The 20,016-nt window shown below is 45.8% G+C and overlaps 1 protein-coding gene and 1 long non-coding RNA gene across 6 annotated transcripts in view; both read left to right on the forward strand.

Annotated features, from left to right (window-relative positions):
* Window positions 1-9,965, forward strand: part of LOC135111741 (uncharacterized) — a 383,652-nt gene extending 373,687 nt beyond the window's left edge. For 2 of the 3 annotated variants that reach the window (XM_064025622.1, XM_064025799.1), the window contains one exon: window positions 9,825-9,965. The gene's annotated coding sequence lies outside the window, so the exon portion shown is untranslated. The remainder of the gene's footprint in view (window positions 1-9,824) is intronic. The other variant, XM_064025465.1, reaches the window with a different exon arrangement.
* Window positions 9,966-13,856: 3,891 nt separating this feature from the next.
* LOC135112027 (uncharacterized) lies at window positions 13,857-19,753 on the forward strand. Of its 3 annotated transcripts, XR_010274052.1 has the most exons (6): window positions 13,857-13,966; window positions 16,974-17,131; window positions 17,297-17,460; window positions 18,635-18,756; window positions 19,434-19,583; window positions 19,739-19,753. It is a non-coding gene; the product is annotated as an uncharacterized LOC135112027 (long non-coding RNA). The 3 variants fall into 3 exon arrangements; XR_010274031.1 differs by lacking the exon at window positions 18,635-18,756; XR_010274016.1 differs by lacking the exons at window positions 18,635-18,756; window positions 19,434-19,583; window positions 19,739-19,753 and adding an exon at window positions 17,832-18,578.
* Window positions 19,754-20,016: the final 263 nt, after the last annotated feature.

Consider the following 20,016-nt stretch of genomic DNA (forward strand, 5'->3'; position numbering starts at 1 on the left):
CGAAAGTAAATATATCTATAAATAAATAAAGTTGGACGTTCTATTTACAGGGCACACACAACATGTAATCTCTGGCCGCAGCCCCCTAGTAAAGGTTAGTATTTATGCACCATTACGTGTGAGCAAGTACAGCATTTAGCGGGTATTGCTTTAATTGTGGACCACACGATCACGTCAACCTTCCCCGTGATGCTGAGCTGAAATTTTGGCTAAATGGAGATCAAATATGGTTGATGATTATGATTGGTGGAGGGCGGCGGGCCAGGAAGGGGATTACAGTCAGCCCCGCCCTCAGGGAAGAAAGCCTTTCACGTAGACTTGTGCAGAATTACGGAAAATGGGGCTCGCGGTTCAGTGCAAAAAAGCAGAGGCTAATCTTGTCTTCCACCGTCATGATGAAGGAGAGAGGGACGTTGACGGAGGTGTAGTGCTGCGGTGGTGCTGTGGTAGCGTTGTGGTGATGACGAAAGTGGTGGTGTGGTGGTGAGGGCGTTGGTCCCGAGGCTTATGAGTTAGACCACTTGTGATGGGTTTCCTGAAGTCGTGTATGTGTTCATTCCGTGTGAGGTTTTGTGTGTTAATTGTGGAGGTTCGAGATTGGTGCTCGTCAAGTGCTGTGCTTGAGACTGAGATGCACTTTTGTTGATGTGTGTGTGTGAGAGAGAGAGAGAGAGAGAGAGAGAGAGAGAGAGAGAGAGAGAGAGAGAGAGAGAGAGAGAGAGAGAGAGAGAGAGAGAGCTTGCCTCGTCATCCACTCAGAGCCTCCGTCAAGGGAGCACTGTTGCAATATGCGTTGCCAATTCCTGCATGTCAGTGTTCTCCTTCTTACTGCAGTGACGCAACCTTCTGATACATTTCGCTCCATCTTTCTCTACAAAACACAATGTGTCCTAAAAGATGGGCTGGGGTCTTACCGCTCGGCCCTGCGGCGTGCTGCGGGCCATTATGGGGCATGTACTTAAGTGGAGTGGTGTGTGTTTATGGCAGTGCTCCCGAAGGTCACCTCAGGGTTCATGCTATCCGCTGCCCGTCTCGGGATAACACTGCCCGTGATGGACTACCTCCGAGTGACCGGTGGCCGACAGGTGTGACTGTGTGCGGAGACCTTTCAAGGCAGGGTGCAGGACCGCCGTCATGTGTGGTCGACGCGAGAACCGCGGCACCATGGCGAAATAAAATAATCACCGGTGTTATTTAGTGAGGCGTGCGCCGGTGTGGTCCTGGTCAGGTGTGGCTGGGCACTGCAGGGCGGGCGGAGGCAGGAAGGCCTTGGGGGCACATGTTAAAAACTGTGCATTTTCTTCACTTGCTTATGTTCTCACTACAAATACACGCAACGAGACTACTTCCCCGAAGCTCTCCCTCCCGCTAGGGGTTGCCGCGGACAGCTGGGAGGCACCAGCTCTAACGTTCATTTCTATTATATTTTAGTGTGTGTGTGTGTGTGTGTGTGTGTGTGTGTGTGTGTGTGTGTGTGTGTGTGTGTGTGTGTGTGTGTGTGTGTGTGTGTGTGTGTGTGTGTGTGGTGTGATGCGTATATCCGTATTACCGTTTGTTTATCTACTGGTAGATCGGTCTTCCTGTTTGGTTGTGTCTGTCTGTCTGTCTGTCTGTCTGTCTGCCTGCCTGCCTGCCCGTCTGTTTGTTTTGGTTCACTCGTAGTCGTTGTCATGTGATGTTATGTTTCTGTCTTACAAAATGGTGAAAAGAGTCAAGTGTCACAGTGTCCCAAATACTTAAAAGTAACTCTCAAGCAACACCGCGCCTGCCTCGCACTCGTCCTGGTCGGTAAATGTTTCGGCGGATTTCTCGTACTTTTTTTCCCCGAGTGTCACAAGCGGCCCCCAGATATTCAAATAACGTTTCTTCATTTAATTAAGATCACATCAGTCATTATGCCCAAGGGAAGAAAAATATCAAGACTTTTTTTAATTGATGGAGATTTCACTTGAGTCCTATTTAATATATTACTAGTGGCGTGCGTCAGTCCTTCCCCGCATGCTGCTCCCTCGCCTCGCTCGGCTTGATGTCTGCTTTGCGTCTGCTGTGGCGTGAGAGCTTTCCCTCACCCACATCACGGGAAGAGACGTCAAGCTGTTCTACCATTACGTTATTTTTGTGAGAGAAGTGATAGTTCTGTGCCCTGAATAGTGAACAAAGTATTAGCTGTACTTTTCTGATCTCTTTTTCTCTCCTCGTTATCTGCGGCGCGGTCACTCATAAAGGGCCGGGTGCTCGCCATAAACTGGTTGTTTTAGCGTCACATTCAGGCCTAATCTATTTGTCAGGTTGAAATAAGATGCAAATTAATTTCATGCTGTAATAATTCACATTTCGATTTGGCCATCATTTCTACATACGCTGTAGATGAAATTATTCTGCAGGAATCACAGAGAAAGTTCAACATTTGCTAAATATTTAGTATTTTCCAGTATTTTTTTAAGAGCAAATGTTGATTCAGCTTCATCCTCTTATTTCTGCTATATTAAAGAATATTAAAGATGCACCAATAGAACACAATCTTTGTACTGCTCGTTAAGTTAATTTTGTGAAGCTCTGCCTATAAATTGACGGGCACATGATGAACACTCGGCCAGGCTTGTGTGTTCGTGCTTCTTTATCTCACGTGGCGACGACGCAAACAAACCCAAGTCGTCAACAAGTGAGAGTTGCTTTTCACTCGCGTCATCCCTGAGCTACTGCCGCATCCCTGCAGGAGCTTGCCTGGAGTGTCCGCCCCTCCTCCGCCTCGCCCCGCTGCTCCCAACCCTTCGTCATGGTCCCTGCCTTGCCTCGGCCTTCTTTCTGCTCTTCCCTCGTTCTTCACGGATCACCGCTGAGCGCCGCGCCTCTCATTACCGTGCGCGCTGCTGCCGCGGCTCGCTAAATATCTGAGAGCCGGATTCGCAGTCATATGTTCCTTTTGGTCCATATTGTCCATTATTAGAATGAATAAGTTACGCGTATTGCTGGCGCCCCTTTGATATTTAATTGTGGAATATTTGTTTCCGCGGAACTCACGTCATAAACAAACCTTGGCTGTGTTTATGGGCGGTGTTTTTCATAGTAATTTGATGTGATTGTTTTTGGCGCTCTGTTGGATGAGCGCGCGAAATCACTTGCCGGTTGGTGATTGTAATTGTGTTTAGTTGTTGGCAGCGAGTGTGTCTGAGGCCGCCGCTTGGTGAACGCCCCGGCAAGTGTATATGATATGGTTGTGTGTGTGCGTGTGTGTGTGTGTGGGTGTGTGCGTGTGTCTGTGTGTGTGTGTGTGTGTGTGTGTGTGTGTGTGTGTGTGTGTGTGTGTGTGTGTGTGTGTGTGCAGTGAAGTATCCTCTGTGTCTATATAACAAAATTCATAGAGTTGGTGAGCCTTTGTGTGTGTGTGTGTGTGTGTGTGCGCGCGCTACGTGTATGTGCGTGGGTGTGCGCCAACTGAATGTGCGTGCGTGTGTGCATACGTACATAGAGAGATGAGAGTGGGAGGTGCACTGAAGTCTCTCCTCCTCTTCCACTTGAGTAGTTTGCGCAACACAGCCCGTCGCCGCCTCCGTCAGGCAATCCACGGCTCCTCGCTCCTCCTCCTCCACCGCACCAGGAACCAACGGCGTGAAGGACTGACCGACCACCACCACCACTACCACCACCACCAGGGCCTTGTTGTCGCGCTGGCCTCCTGTTGCTCGCGTTTTCGTGTTTCTCATTAGGTGACACAACAGGACCCGGCGCCTTAATGGTGTCTCGCTGATGATGCTGCCGAGGGAGCTCCTTTTTGTGGCGCGTGGGAACAGAAAGAGGACAACCCGAAACAAGTGTTAAGGCTTCGTGACCCTTCTTCGTCTGCCCTTATGAGAGAGAGAGAGAGAGAGAGAGAGAGAGAGAGAGAGAGAGAGAGAGAGAGAGAGAGAGAGAGAGAGAGAGAGAGAGAGACTTAATTAATTCTCTAAAAATAAAAATACTGCTGGGGTTAAATGCATTCACATAAAGATGAACTAACAGATATTTGTTAATTATTTTATACACCACATAAGTTTTCCTTCATTGTAGCGGCGGGAGAGAGAGAGAGAGAGAGAGGGAGAGGGAGAGAGAGGGAAGGAGGGCGCGTCTCTACCTCACTCCGCTCCTAAAACACATCCAACCTTCACTATATTTCCCCCGTGATGGCGTGTGGGTAAATATATAATAAATACTAACTTAAGATAGCGCCATTTTATCCTCCTGTAATCTGTGTGTGTGTGTAGCCGAGCTCTCCTGACCTTCCCCAGCCCACCCCCCTTGTGTTGTGTGGTATTCATAACAGCTAAATATTTATACGAGTCATTGGAACCCATTTGCATCAGGCTGTCTCGGCGGCTCTTTGATCAGCCGTCAGCTTCAAAAGGAACTAAATTAATTGGATCATACATACGCACCTCACAACTGCCTCACTTGTAAATACGCTTGCAAATTTCCGGCGAACATTTTGGTCAGAAACGAGACTTTCGCCGAGTAAATTGGATACACCGAGCTTGACTCACAATAGACGAAGTGACACGCGGAGTAAGTGTGAAGGTATATTTATAATCGTTTCGGGCGGAACTTGGCGTCTGCCTGTTGTAAATATGTCAGATCGACTTATTTATCGCGTCTCCTCCCTTATCGCAATAAACAAAAAGACGCACAAAGCTTACAGGGACATAAATAACGAAATATATTGGGCAAGTTACCTTAAGATATGAGGAAAAGAAGTCCGGTAGTAGGTCGACTGTTCGAAAATGTTGCTTCACCGCATAAGAAAACAACGACCCTTGAAAAAAAAACAAAAATACACTGAGATATACTTTGTCATCTTGAAATATGCGGAAGGTTTCTTTAACAACGGATACACGAAAAAAAAAAAAACATAAGTTGCGGATGGTTGCTCTTCGTACACGCCCAGTGAACGTCCCTGCGAGTCCCTGGTTGGATTCGTCAAGCACGTGTAGGCAGCAGGATGTGGTTCAGGTCATTACTGTCCCCCGTGGCTTGGAATCCTCATCACCATATGTGTGGATCCTCACCTTTATCTTCACCCTCGGAGCGGAGCGGCCTGCTGCTATCTGCGGGTCAAGGGAAGGGCGAGTGGGAGGGTATCACGAGGGTGCTTAGCGGGAAGGGGATCTTGATGGAGTGGCCGCGCGTTGAGTGCCTCCCTCATTATGTACTCATGGGGACCCAGTTCCTGCAGGAGACTGACGCTCGGCTTGACACCCTCTCCCCGCGCCGCCCTTCACGCTTCGCCCTTGTTCCTTGATGGACGAGTGAGTGTTACACCTTCATGTTTTGTCACCTGCAGGAAAGGACTACTTAAACCAATCACACTCTGAAGTAGTAAAGGTATTTATGCGCTTATTTTTTTTGCAGAAGGAAGTGTCTGTATTCGTACCTGCTCTACAGAAGGGGGAAAAAAATGATCATGAAGTTTAAGTTATCTTGTATCACTTGTTTACATACACACCAACAGAATAGGAATTAGTTATTAGCATTTTTTTTAGCATGGCAGCATATATTGATAGCCTGCATGCACCATATTGAAGACCCGCATCATTAAGATTATTATTTATAGTGATTCCCGCTTGATCCACGGACAGGTGTTACTCGCGTGAGTGATGCTCGGCCCAATATGTTATCGCTCCTTTATTGTTTAACTCTTTCTTCTCCCCATTTATCATCCATCATAATTCTTACGTTACTGATATATTTGATCAACTAAGATCCGCTGTCCTTTGTTTATTTGTAGACTGAAACTTCACCTCGCTCACTCATCATCCCGGTAAGTCAGCGGGACCCTCAACCTGGCACTGGCGAGGGAAGGAGCAGCTTATCGTGTATTGTCGCTGCCCTCCTCGCCTCACATAAACCATCTCCCTCTTATTTAGACACCGGCATATATATACAGATAGACTATGGAGTTTTGTTCTTTTCTGACGTTTACTCTCTAGCGAATTAACACACACACACACACACACGCACACACACACATACACACCGTTACCGCCAAGATTACCGTCAACAGGTACACACGGTTTCAATTAGCTGACTCGACCACACTCAAGCGCAATTATTCTCTTTCTCTTTCCTCTGCTCCCTCCGGTCCGCCGCCAGCCTCTCGACGCCGCCTCACCGTGACTGTGTAAACCCTTGTAATGGTGGTAGTGGTGGTGGTGGTGGTGGTGGTGGTGGTGATGATTATTATTGTTATATTTTTCCTCCTCTTCCTTCTCCTTCTCCTCCTCATCATCATTCTCCCTCCCTTATTATTTGATGGTGATGATGCCAAAGGTGATTTTTTAGTAGTAGCAGCAGCAATAGTGTAGTAGTGGTATTATTATTATTATTGTTATTATTATTATTATTATTAGTAGTAGTAGTAATAGTAGTAGTAGTAGTAGTAGTAGTAGTAGTTGTTGTTGTTGTTATAATAGTTGTTGTTATTGTTGTTGTTGTGGTAGTAGTAGTAGTAGTAGTAGTAGTAGTTGCACTTGTTGTTGTTTTTGTTGTTGTAGGAGCAGCAGCAGCAGCAGCAGCAGCATACCGCACGCACATTGGCAAGTCGAAGGAGCAGGATCGATAGGAGTACTAGTGGCAGCAGCAGGAACAATAGCATTACTAGCAGCAGTAGTGGTAGTAGTAATACCATAAATTGCACTATAGTATAAGGAACGAAGTGTGAAATGTTTAATTGCCCCGTCCAGTACTGGCGGCGCCTAGATGTGAGGCGGCGCGGCGGCCTGAGCCTCGCCGGAACGGACGGTCACCGCGCCGGCAGATTGCTGAGAAAGGCGAGGAAGAAAAATCACTCTGATAATTCCTAATGCATTGGTCTCGGTGCTCTGTGCGAGGAAATTAATTTGATTCTTGCAACACGTGACGTAATTTTGCCTTTTTTTCTGCTCGATCTCGATGCAATGTCCAGCTCCTTTGATTGCTGCGGTTACTGTTCAGGGTGAGGCGTGGGAGGCCTAGAAGGAGGGACGAGGACGAGAAGGAGACCAGTGGATGGACTGTTTCCCACGGCCACTGCCAAGTCCAGCCAAGTCGAGACCGCCCCGCACCGGTACCCTTGCCCGGGACGCCGCGGAAACATCTCCAGCAGTATATTTTTCTCACTATAAACTGCGACCGACGAGAGAAAAATGGGGGTCGACGACGTGTTTGGGTCCACATTCCCGGCCGCGAGAAAGACTGAGCGACCTGGACTCTTTTCTTGTACTTTCAGACAAATCACTTAGGCAACCGCGCCGCTATTGACTCGCTTCTGTGTGCTGTAAATATTTCAGGGCAAATATCTCCCTGCCGCATTACATTTTTTAGTATATCCTGGCGTGAGCTTTAGTCATCTCGCCTTGTCCTTCCTTGTACTGCTGGTCAGTCTCCTTGATTTTATTTAGCTTTAGTCCATTGTTGACCTGCTTGCAATTGAGAGACAAAAACTGTACTTTATTATTGTTTTTTTTTCCTCTCTCTCTCTCTCTCTCTCTCTTTCCTTCTACGCTACGGAGCAAATTGTCTCTTCTTCCTCATCGAAACATGGACTGAAAACTTTTACGTACCTTTTTTTTTCTTCTTATTTTTCATTTTTCACCTTTTTTTCCCGTTAGACAATCGATCTTGGCCTCGTCCGTTTCCTTGTTGTCATACGTTTTACTAAATCATGACGTTATATTTGAGTTTCTCCGGGAGTCTCGTTCCCTTCCTCCCTCCCGCCTCCCTCCCCTCGCCACCCCGACACTCTGACAACGGCCTCTCCTCATTATTTACTTCTATTTTTATCTTACGTAAAGATTTTAGTTACGTCGGTATTTTTCTGAGGTTTATTTATCCTTCCTTCCTCTTTTTGTCCAAACCCAACCTTGCCTCCCCCTCGACACCACTCCTCCTCCTCCTCCTCCTCCTCCTCCTCCTCCTCCTCCTCCTCCTCCTCCTCCTCCTGCTCCCCTCCGATGTCTGCTTCAGAGCAAGGGAGGGAGGTAGTGGGGTCGGGATGGAGAATAGGAGAGGGATGCAGAGAGAGAGAGAGAGAGAGAGAGAGAGAGAGAGAGAGAGAGAGAGAGAGAGAGAGAGAGAGAGAGAGAGAGAGAGAGAGAGAATGGGGGGGAGGAAGTGTGTGTGTGTGTGTGTGTGTGTGTGTGTGTGTGTGTGTGTGTGTGTGTGTGTGTGTGTGTGTATGCAGGAGGCAGAGAGGAAGAGGAGGAGGAGGAGGTAGAGGCAGAGGGAGGAGAAGGAGGAGGAGGAGGGCGAGGGCCGCGTGTGTCGTGGTGACGTGCACCGCCCCCGTGTGTCAGTCCCACCTGCGTCGCGTCCCTCCTTATCGCTCTCTCTATCCAAGCCGCGGCCCGCCACCCGCCGCTCCACGGCCGCCGCAGCCCATTCACGCCGGCCAGGGTCGGGGCTCGCCTCTGCACTAAATGAAAAAAGAAAAAAACTTTAATTAATTTGGATCTCATTCGCGCACAACGTAACCACGGCGCTGACGTCATTAGCTGAGACCTGAAAATTGTATGTATGTATGTGGCGTGTATACTGTGTGTGTGTGTGTGTGTGTGTGTGTTCATTTATATTTTGCACGTAATATAATTCCGTGAATACTATTTTTACCAGCTGTGTGTGTGTGTGTGTGTGTGTGTGTGTGTGTGTGTGTGTGTGTGTGTGTGTGTGTGTGTTTGTGTGTGCGTGAGCAATGTGTTGAGAAGGTAGTTGAGGTGCTCATAATCACTGTGTGTGTGTGTGTGTGTGTGTGTGTGTGTGTGTGTGTGTGTGTGTGTGTGTGTGTGTGTGTGTGTGTGTGTGTGTGTGTGTGTTTGTGTGTGCGTGAGCAATGTGTTGAGAAGGTAGTTGAGGTGCTCATAATCACTGTGTGTGTGTGTGTGTGTGTGTGTGTGTGTGTGTGTGGCACCAGTGAGGGCGGCGCCTTGCCCAGTTTGCGTCACGAGACTCCTGCCCGATCCTCCCTAAACGAAAACACAAATGGTGACAGTGATGGGGATGATAATGGTGACGATAAGAATAAGGAAGAGGAAGAGCGGGAGGGTTTGGATGACAATGATGATGATGCAAATGATGGTGATGAAAATGATGATGCTGATAATGCTGCAACTAATGATAATGGAATCTTGCTTTTTTTATTTTCTTCATGGTAAACAAAATAAATATAAACGAGGAGACAGAAGACGGAGAGAAATTAAGTAGAAATATCTTGCTTGGCTTTTACATTGCAGTTCGTGACAATCCAAAAGAAGAGTCACCATTTATGTTTATTCCGCATCACGTGTGTTCTGAGTCTCACCATCATCACCATCAACCTCCACAAACCTTATCTACTCATCTTCAACAGATGCACATCTATTCCAGGTCATCCCAGCACACAACGCCATGTCACTCACGACCAGTATCACTTATGTTCCCAACCTCATCGTCATCATCCTCATCATCATCACCATCAGGCTCTATAAACCCGTTCCCTTCATTTCTATCGAGTGCCCGTCTATTCTACGCCATCCAGGAAACTTACCGATCTGTGACCCGCCACCCATTGAGGTAAAATACTGTTTTTTAGGGTCACATCTCGACTGAATTCACTCCGTTGTTTTAGATCAGTGAGGAACAACCTGGGGTGATCCATTGGTCCTCTCCTAGTGACGACACTTCCTTGTGATTGATACTTGTTATTCTTTACACGAAGGCTCAAAATATAACAACCCTTCCCTTTTTTTACTACCGTGCATGATATATTGCATATTTCTCCAGTGGCTCTCAAAATTAAAAGGGAAGTCCATAAATAACATGGCTTTTTTCTCTCTCCCGAGGCATTGGTGTTGGCTTGTTGAAAGAGACGCAAGACCAGCACCGTGAGAGGCGAATGCACTCCTCACCTCCACGCGAAGGTGACGACCCTTGGGAAGCACAGGATTGGAAAGCTGAGGAGTGTTTTCATCACAACAAACACGACATCCGGTACGAGTAGAGAGTTAATAAGGTTATTGTAAAGAAAATGGCTAAAATGCATGATTCTCTCTCTCTCTCTCTCTCTCTCTCTCTCTCTCTCTCTCTCTCTCTCTCTCTCTCTCTCTCTCTCTCTCTCTCTCTCTCTCTCATGCATTCCCGTCCTGATGAGTCGACCTCTCACAATACAAAGTTTTACTGACGTCATCCTACATCAATTCCCTTTCCTACCCACAAAAAATGACCTTAAACTTACACAAGAAGCAAATTAAGACTATTAAACTGAACTTGCACGCATGTAAACACGAGCAGACCAACGCACACTGAACTGTCAAGACGTTTATATTTGTTATTCGAGGCGGAGTAGTAATATCGTGGAGGAGGCTGCCTTCTCGAGTGTCACCGGCGGGATGGAATAATCAGTCCATCACGCCCGACGGAGCCAGGCAGGGGAGTGCTGACGGAGATTGATGCCTTCATTATGGAGGATAAGGATGTCGCAAGAGCTATCTCCACGAGTCGCCTGGCTTCCCTCGCTCCCTCTAGCTTCATATATTTCCTTGATCTGGAGCAGGGAGTGAGTGAGTGAGTGAGTGAGTGAGGTGTGTGCGTGTGTGTGTGTGTGTGTGTGTGTGTGTGTGTGTGTGTGTGTGTGTTTATGTTGGGCACTTCATATGTAAAAGAAACTTATTATTCTAGAAATATCGCAATTTTGTTTTGTTGAAGTGTGTGTGTGTGTGTGTGTGTGTGTGTGTGTGTGTGTGTGTGTGTGTGTGTGTGTTCAGTTCCATATCCCATCGTGCTTAATTTTAACTTTATTTGAGTTGTAACGACTAAGATTATTTTTTATGGCCCCGAAAACGGCGTCCTATAAATGTTCAGTATTTTAAGCTTGGCGGTTTTGGGGGAAGCCTCGTGCACTGGTCCGCTGCCCCCATCGCTGGAATATCCGGGATTAGGCTTCGCTCCTGCTCTATTTGGCTCCTGCTTTCATACAATTTACCTTATTTCCCTGTTATATTACTTACACTATATGTATTTCCCCCCTCAACAAAACCAAGTTTATTTTTTTCCCTTATCACCTCCGATTGAATTTAATTTAGACTAATACTCGCTGCAACATAATCGTGAGAACCTGAGCCAAGTGCTAAGAGCAAGCGAGGAGGTAAAAAAAAATAAAATAAAATAAACGAGTGATGATGCAGAACCACTTAACACAGGTAGGAGGGAGAGAGAGGGGGGGCGGGAGATGTTGTTAGTGGGAGGGGGAGCCTTGTTGGGACATGCTAACAGACCACTAACGAGACCACTGTTGTTGGGTGTGCGAATGGCAGCACTGGTGCTTCCAAGATTCATTTTCACTTCACTCTCGTCTAGGAAGCTGCCTCCTGCTCCATCTCCAGCTACCCACCCCCCACCCCCACCGCCCCGTCGCCCCACTACCCCAACACTTAGCCAGAGCAGCGTTGGTTTAGGTGTCAATTAATACAATCCTGTTCTGAGTGCGTGCCTCGCGGTAACTTTCGTCAATATTTAAGAATCACACAGTGGTTCGTAAGTTTAAGAATGGTCGGTAATCATTGGGTAAGCGGAGGGCAGGTTATGCCCAAAAGATCAGTTTCATCTGTTTACCCAAGAATTTCTTAAGTGTTTACAGCCCCGCAAGTGAGAAGTGAGCCTCCTACTCATTTTTGTCGTGAATTAATTTGTATTTTATTAACTTTACCTTAGAGCAGTGTTTCCCAAAGTTTTTCAGTACGTGACTCCTTTCAGTAATATCAAACTTACCATGAGTTTTTTGGGTAGTTGAAGAACAGACTTGACATGATTCCGGACAAAAATATAAAGTGCATGAGATTCAGGTGATGGAAGGCCCAAGTACCTTTTGTGGGACCCCTCTCTATCATGTAGAGCACGGCTGTGTTAAAACAAGGTTTCGAAGGTTTAGGTCGAGAGAAAGAATGAGGAATGTACGCCTCCATGCCGGACACTATTACCTCTGTTATGCGTTCAGCACACAGAGACGAATCTCTGACACGGAAGCAGTAGTCATTCCAAGGAAAATCAGAATAATATCTCTTCAGCTCCCCCAATTAGCAGAGACACTTCCACTTTTGGGGGATCCTGAGGAAGGGTTGGAGCGGTAAGACAAGATACGGATATGAGCTTGTGATCGGAGGAGCCCAACGGAGAAGATAGGGTGACAGCATAAGCAGGAGGATTAGAGGTGAGGAAAAGGTCAAGAATGTTGGCGGTATCTCAAAGACAGGATGTGCTGGTGCGCACCCGCTCGCCAGCACATCCCGCAACGACCCAATCCGCCATCATTGGCTTGCCACCACGAACACCATTCCCAATCGATAAAAACACGTTCCATTGTGGCATATGCCATCCCAAACCGTGTCTGTATTGATCGCTAATGGTGTCCAGTATGGCATATACCATAGCGGTGATGCCCCGTAAGGCAGTACCATATCGGTGGTGCCCGGTATGCAACTTTTCCAAGAGAGGAGAGAGGATGGGAGAAGGGAAAGTAGGAAGTTAAGCAGAGAGAAAGGGAAGAACATAGAAATGAAATCTGCAAGATGACGTCAGGCCTTCGCGTGGCCGTCCTTGCATTCAAACACCTAACGCTTTCTAGCTTTTAATTAAATAAACAAGCAAAAACCACCATTAAACATCACAAAAACAACAAGAAGAGAACAAACAAATCACCTACACGTGTTCAGTTCATCATGCCCCCGTCTCAAGGAGAAAAACACACCACGAGTGGACAAATAACACGGGTTGTATTTTCATCGTGTTCTCCCTGCCCCGCTGCGCGCGCATCTCTCCCTGTCTGTGCTTACCAACTAAGCCCCGCCTACCACACAAGACCACCCTTTCATATTAATTTGTTCTTGTCCATTGCTCTCTCTCCAGGGATAAGAAAATCAAACCAAATCATAGTATTCACAGTATCTTCACGTGTCTTATTGGTTCAATTCGTATTACACTGATATATTAACAAATATGTGTTCATTTTGTCTATACAATATGATGGAATAGAAATTGACAATATAAACTAGAGGGGTGTTTCCCACACTTTTCCATTACGTGATCTCTTTCAGTAGTACCAAACGTATCATGACCCCGCCTTTATAAGCCTTCTAAAAATGCACTAATTTTCAGTGGTGCGGATACATTTAAAAGATTAATCACAGCAGAGAAAGCAATGAAAAATGTTTATTAATGTTTATCATTGTTTATCAATGTTTCATTAACACTGATTGATTTAATTAATCATATGATCCGCAGTTTGGGAACCACTGCCTTAGAGAGAGAGAGAGAGAGAGAGAGTGTGTGTGTGTGTGTGTGTGTGTGTATGGATGGATGGATAGATAGATGGCTGTTGAAGGCATAAGGACATTTTAGTTCTTAGTTCTTTGGGAAGCGGCACTCAAGTGGGCTTTTTTTTTCCCCCTCTAAATTTTTGTTGTTTGCCTTGGCCAGTGGCCATCTTACATAAACAACAACAAAAAAATCGATAATTCATCATACGTCCACCAAGGATTTAAAAGAAGAATTATGTTGATCGTCTCTAATTAATGCTTGGCGTGAAACAAATAAGCAGATGAGTGGTGGTTAGGCTACTATTCTGAAACACTTCTGCGGCGCACCTAAACTATTTCCAGAGGCTTTAATTGAAGCTACACGGGTTTTTAAGGGTGTTTTATGGTTGTAGTGACAGATTAACATGATTTGTACACTAATGAAAGGAGAAACAGTATTGAGAACCCGGCTAATCGTCTCTGTGGCCTTTGAAAATAGTCGTGGTGAGGGAGCAAAGCGTTTTTGAATACATGGCTTGAAGATGAGTTCGAAGCAGTGTTCGAAGCAAGCAAAGCCACGATACACAGGAGGAGGGCCGGCCGCCGGCAGACGAGACCGTGGAAGGAAGAGCGGCGGACGCGTGGCTGTGCGCTCCAGGTTCCTGGCTTGTGGTTCCTCGGTATTTTCTTAACAGGTTTGTGATTAATTTAGGTATGTCGAGCATGCCGTGGCTGGTGGTTGAGGTGAAGAGTGCCTCCGGACTTACTGAGTGGTAGAAAGGGGATGGTACATTGGAGCAGTCCTTCAGGAGAGTAGTTGGTTATTCGTGCTTGTGGAAGAAATGTAGTCCATATTTGGCGCAGGGACAATATTAGTGTGGCAGTACGAGATGAGCTTCCCAGTTATGCAGGTAATTATCTCAATCCTAGCTCACCTGCAGCAGATTGAAAAGTAGACGCGTAAATGACAATTAGAACAAGTCATTTGGAGTGGGAACTACAACTATAATAGTTTTTGGTCCCGAGGCTCTCAAAAGTTAATACATACTTCGATTTAAGTCTATGTATAGCTCAAATTCGTGTTGCGTGACTGGCAATAAGGATATGCGTTTTAATGGTTGGTAAGAGTACACGTGGCAGCGGGGAGTGTGACGTTACAAGACTACCTGTCCGGCAAGATGGCGAGGTGATGCACTATTGTAATACGTGTGTGTGTGTGTGTGTGTGTGTTGATTGACCTCAGCGTGAACAGTATCATAAAAACCTTTCGCACCTTACAACAATTTTACATCGTTGACTGGCCATTACAGTTCCCGCGGTCGTCTGTTCACGCACGTTCTGTATCCCTCACGCCTCGCTCGCTCATTCCCCGAACTCTTATTTATTGAAAGGCTTTATCAGATATACGAGCATCCCTGATCCATTTTCTATGGGGGTGAAAATATACATCAGCTTTCCAATATTCTGTTGGCTGCTTGGAAATTGAAGACCACGCCGCCGCCAGACATCCCTCGTGCGTCACGTGTGGGGCTGACGTTGGAACAGTTGCAGGGTCTCGGTCTGCACAAAGGGGATTCAAATTGATAATGCCTATAGTGGTGAGCGCCGAGGGAACCTGAAAGTATTGTTGGGTGTAAAAGTGTTTGTATTTGCATCAGGAGTAATATGATGCACTCTAGTGTTGAGTATACGTATGAATTTTATGAATGACAACATAAGGAGTGTTTGAGCCAAATGCTGCTAGCCGCGTCAGGATCGCCCGTCTCCCCAACCCCCTAACGGTGAATGAAGACGGATGGTGCCTGAAAGAGATCTGCCATGAAGCTGGTTACATATTTTAAAGCCATGGCGGCAAAATTAATGTATAACTTTTCCCTAAGTGTTTGTTGTACAGCAAGGACACAAATATGCTTAATTGACATTGAAAATAGAATTTCATATGTATATTAAACCTTGGGATGTCAGTTTATCAGGAGTGTATCAAGTGTGGCTAAGCTGTGCGTGGCGTGTCCTCCGAGCTGGCAGAGGAGTGACTACGAGGGTGGGTGTCGGGGAGGGGCATAGTCGTTAGATTAAGGTGATACTCCACGGGGGTTCAAAAAGCGGCTCCCGAGTACCCGAGGGAGGCCGTCACACTGGTGCATCAGGCAGACACTTGTCGGAGGAGCTGCTAAACGCTGGCATTTTATTTAGTTGCTTTATTTTTTCGACCGTCTGTCTGAATTTTGGTTGCTGGAAACTTCGAATGCGTGGTGTGTGTGTGTGTGTGTGTGTGTCACGCCTGCCAGAACCACTGCCCACGTCGCACCTCCCCCTCCACCCCCTTGCCTTTTCTATCTCTCACCTGTCCGTCCCCAATTTCTGCCCACAGCTCCCTTTCTCGAGGGCCCACAGCCCCCTTATCTGTTCGTCCGCCCTTAGTCATTGAATTCGCAAAATCACGCCCGTCACACTTTAGTGAAAAACTTTTTAATAAAATCAAATAGTACTTTATTATCATATCAAATGAAAATTTTATAACCAATAACACAAGTAAATCTGACACATCTTTCTCATACATACTAAGAATTATCCTCAAAAACAAGAATTTCTTGAACATTTGCATTGTTTTGCATCAAAGAAACCTACTTGAAATTCGATGCTTTTAGTCTACAATAATTTAGTATGTACATTTCAGATAACGTGACGACTTCCTCATTAGTACATTCGAAAAGAACCGGAAACTCGTTTCCTATAACGCCAGCTGTACACTTACTGCACTTACGATCACCTCTGTTTTCCTGTGTGTGTGTGTGTGTGTGTTCAAAGAGTGAGGTGGTTTGCATGTGTTGACTTCGTAGGACAGGTGAACATAACTGAACTGAAAGAACTATTTGTTACAGTGGTTATGTGGATGCAAGTAGAGCGTGACAGCGTTTCGGAAGAGTGGAGTGTTGAGTTTTTTAAGGAGCATGTTTTGAATTAAGTTCGAAAGACTGATGTGCATTATAGCCTTCTTGTGTCGCTGATTATATCTAAATTCTTATAGTTTAAGTTAGCGGGTAGTAAACAGGAAGAGGAGGGTACTGTGGGAGGCAGACAGACAGACGTGTGTGGCTCACCAAAGCGGCAGACTGCAGGTGTGGCTGTCACTCAGTAACTTACGAGTGTGTTCTCAGTATTGTTCACTTTAGTTGTGTTGTCACCGCTTACATATTTTCATAACTTTCCCTTGTGCCGATTGATTGCACACTGACGAGACTTCCTGTATGATTAGATTTTCTCATTTGACATGCTCGTACACTATGCTGGTCATTTTGAGGATGCATTCACTTGTTATTTTAATACTGATAACGTCAGAATTGTTTACGTTCTTAATTATTTTTGGTATCCACACTTCTACTCTTTCATCCATCAGTCACACGCACACACGCGCGCACACTTTTCGCTCTTTCAAGATCACAAAAACAGTAATAGCCACCGCTCTTCTCCCTCTCCCCCAACTCCACCCCCCATTTTTCCCACCCCGCAATACTGCAGCGCCTGAGTCAGCAGATGTCGCTGTAACACAAACGAGTGAGTGGTGTCTAGTCACTGCGTACATTACTCTTACACAAAAATAAGTTTATTTGCAGGATGAACCACTTTTTATTCATAAGTAGAAAGTTCTGAACTTTGATAAATAATCAGCGTTGATGAGGATCACGATTTGTTTTCCTGCAGGTGCAGCGTGCAGTGAGTCACACCAGACCTGTTTTAACAGTGGAAATTGATGAGGTGCCGCCGAGCCGCCGACCACGATGGGCAGGGAGACTTGCCAGCACGAGGACTGAGGGGGGCCGAGGGAAGCTGGTGCTACATACAACCTGCACACATTATTGGTGAGGCTGCGTCCTTGTTCTGTGATATGTGCCTGAGTGTTGCCTTCTCCGTTTTTTTTTTTTTTTTTTTTTATATACAGTTTTCCGGTTATTCCATAAAGAACATGAATGAAAAGTACACCCTACGGTTTCATATCCAATTGAATGTCACACTTCCTTCTACAGACAGGCGAACCGCGTTGATGTGCAGGCTGGACTGACTGGCCAGTAAGACTGAATTGTCGTGACATGAAAATTTTCGACTTGCCGGAAGAGGACTAAAGTGCGTGGTGCTAAAATTTTCGACTTGCCGGAAGAGGACTGAAGTGCGAGGTGGTGCTAACACGCAGGTAAGGAGACTATGTAATGCTTTTGTCTTTGTCCAACACATTCCTCTATCCCGATGTTGGTGTCTTTTCATTATGCGTAGCCCTCCAAGCCGTGTGTGTGTTCGAGTACTAGGAGCCATTTGTCATCTCTCACTTTACCGTGCCCCCTACTCGCCCATCACCTATAATCTAAGCGTGACGTCCATACACGCTTGCCACTTTCAATCCTTCCTTTCACTTATCTTCCCTTTTTGCTTTACCTTTCCTTTTCCTTCACTCACCTATACGCAGTTTTTCACTTTCCCTTCACCATTCCCTTACCAAGTCTTAATTAAGCATGTAGCACCCAATTCACCCACTCCCTCACCTTTTATCCTCGCCTTCACCCTTAGCGTCACCCTCACCTGTGGTCCTAGCATGCTGGGTCTCAGTCTCCCACACCTGGTGCTTAGTGTGACTGTGACCTCTCAGGTGCTTTCGCCTCGTCCACTAGATTTCCCCACACGCCCGTTGTGCCTGGGAGTGCTCGCTGCTCCGTCTTTGGGGGACGATGGTGGACAGGACCTCCAAGGTGTCTTGCCGCCTTGAACACATGCTCTTTGTCGAGGTCTCTTTCCTCCCTGTTTCCCTTCCCTGCCCCGGCCTTTCTCCTTTTATTTCAACTGCTTTACGCCACCTCGTCTCAGTCTCTTGTTTCCCGCCTTCCTTTCATGTCTTTTCCTTCCCTCTCCTTTCCTGTTTCTCCCCTCCTTTCTCTTCTCTTTACTTTCCTTTCTTCTCCATTCCTTTTCTTTCCTCATGTGCTGGTTCACATTCCATCTCCTCGCTCGGTGGTGTTGGCCAGTTTTATGGAAGAGAGCATCGCCCAGTGTTTAGGGAACCATCGTTTACATAAACTAACTCACATAAAGCGAGATTTAAGACTGTGTGTGTGCCTTCTGTTTGTTTAGCCCATTGTGTGATGCACCGAGCCTTCCGCAACTCGTTTGGAAGAGAACGAAAACTTTTGTAGGTGGAGCATCTTTGTGTGTAGTGGTTCTTTAACGAAGAAAGAAGGGATACTTTGTTGCACTGTGATATTAAAGTTATTTAATAGTAGTTTTTTACTCGGGTACCTGAGATAAATTTGCTTAGATTGTTTTTTTTTTACTCAGGTTATCGATAAATTTGCTTAGATTTTATCAATCATCCTTAGAAAATCGATTACGTTCTGTGGAGGGAGCGATTTCTTGAAAAACGGGCAGGTCTTGAACAGAAACTACAAGGTGTGTGTATCGAGTGCTGACCGGTGACTACACAAACTACAGAAACTACAAGGTATGTATCGAGTGCTGACCGGTGACTACACAAACTACAGAAACTAAAATCGAGAGTGCTGACCGGTGACTACTAACCCCCCCTCTGGCTGAAGGAATTTTCTGTGGGAGAGGAAGCAGCGCCATCATAACATTACGCCTAGAATATTTAGTTTGTGAAAAAGTGCATAATATAAAAAAAAAATGCATGTGCCTATTTTGAGACTAAAATAAGTTTTCTTTGGACTGCCATAAATACACAAAACTCATCATACTCAGCTGTGCATGTACACGGTTTTCTCCACTCGGCTCTTCACTTGCGAGCTGCAGCATCACTGCATAAAATAGACATCCGCCAGATGAACTTGTTACTTACTGGAGGCTGTTTTTGTAAGCACGTAAGCGCAGACCTCCCACATTGAACCATATAGCTTGCGGTTCCCTCTTTTAAAACCGCTTATCATTTTCTGTATCTGTCAGTCAGTCGCCAGGTTGTCTCCAGCTGTCTGGTTGTATCTCTCGCGGAAATGCCTTCATTTTCTCTCACTCACTCACACACACACACACACACACACACACGCAGAGAGATTAGTGATATATCATGGTGAAAATCTATATAAAGTGTGAGTCAAGTCGTAAGTCATTAAGCGATTTTTTCTTCATTTATTAATTGTTTTTTTATTGTCCATTTTGACTCAGAACCGGTTCGGGTCTGCCTGCCAGCTGGTACTCGTCACCGGCGGCTGCCCGAGTCGATCGAACCGGCTCTTCTGACCGTAAAGCCTGTGTGGTAGTTCTTGACGGAGATCTCGGATGACATTGTGAAACAGGAGCTATATAGTGAAATCAGTAAGTAAAACATACTTTTTTTTTCAGAAAACGTCACTGCCAAATTGATGATTATCACAGTAAGAGGATTTAATATTTTCTACTGTAGTTTATATAATAAATAATATACAAGTTGGTTTTCATTTTTCCCTGCCCACATCGAGTTTTCCTTCCAGAAAGAGGGTGGAGAGAGAAGAAGAAAAGCTCTTCTTCCCTGGACGCTGCAATCTGTGAGTAGTGATATTGCTACTAATAATTATGAATAAAATATATATATATATATATTTTTTTTTATGAAGACGTGTTTTTTTTTTTTTTATGAAGACGTGTATTTTTTATATCCGACTACGTTGCTGATGAGGGGAGGTGTTATGTTAAGCGGCACGGACTTGCCTAGTGCCGCCACTCCACTGAACCTGCAGGTGCTCGGGTGACGCTTAACGGCTTGCCAGGA

Source organism: Scylla paramamosain, chromosome 1, assembly GCF_035594125.1.
Source record: "Scylla paramamosain isolate STU-SP2022 chromosome 1, ASM3559412v1, whole genome shotgun sequence".
Classification (NCBI taxonomy): Eukaryota; Metazoa; Arthropoda; class Malacostraca; order Decapoda; family Portunidae; genus Scylla; species Scylla paramamosain.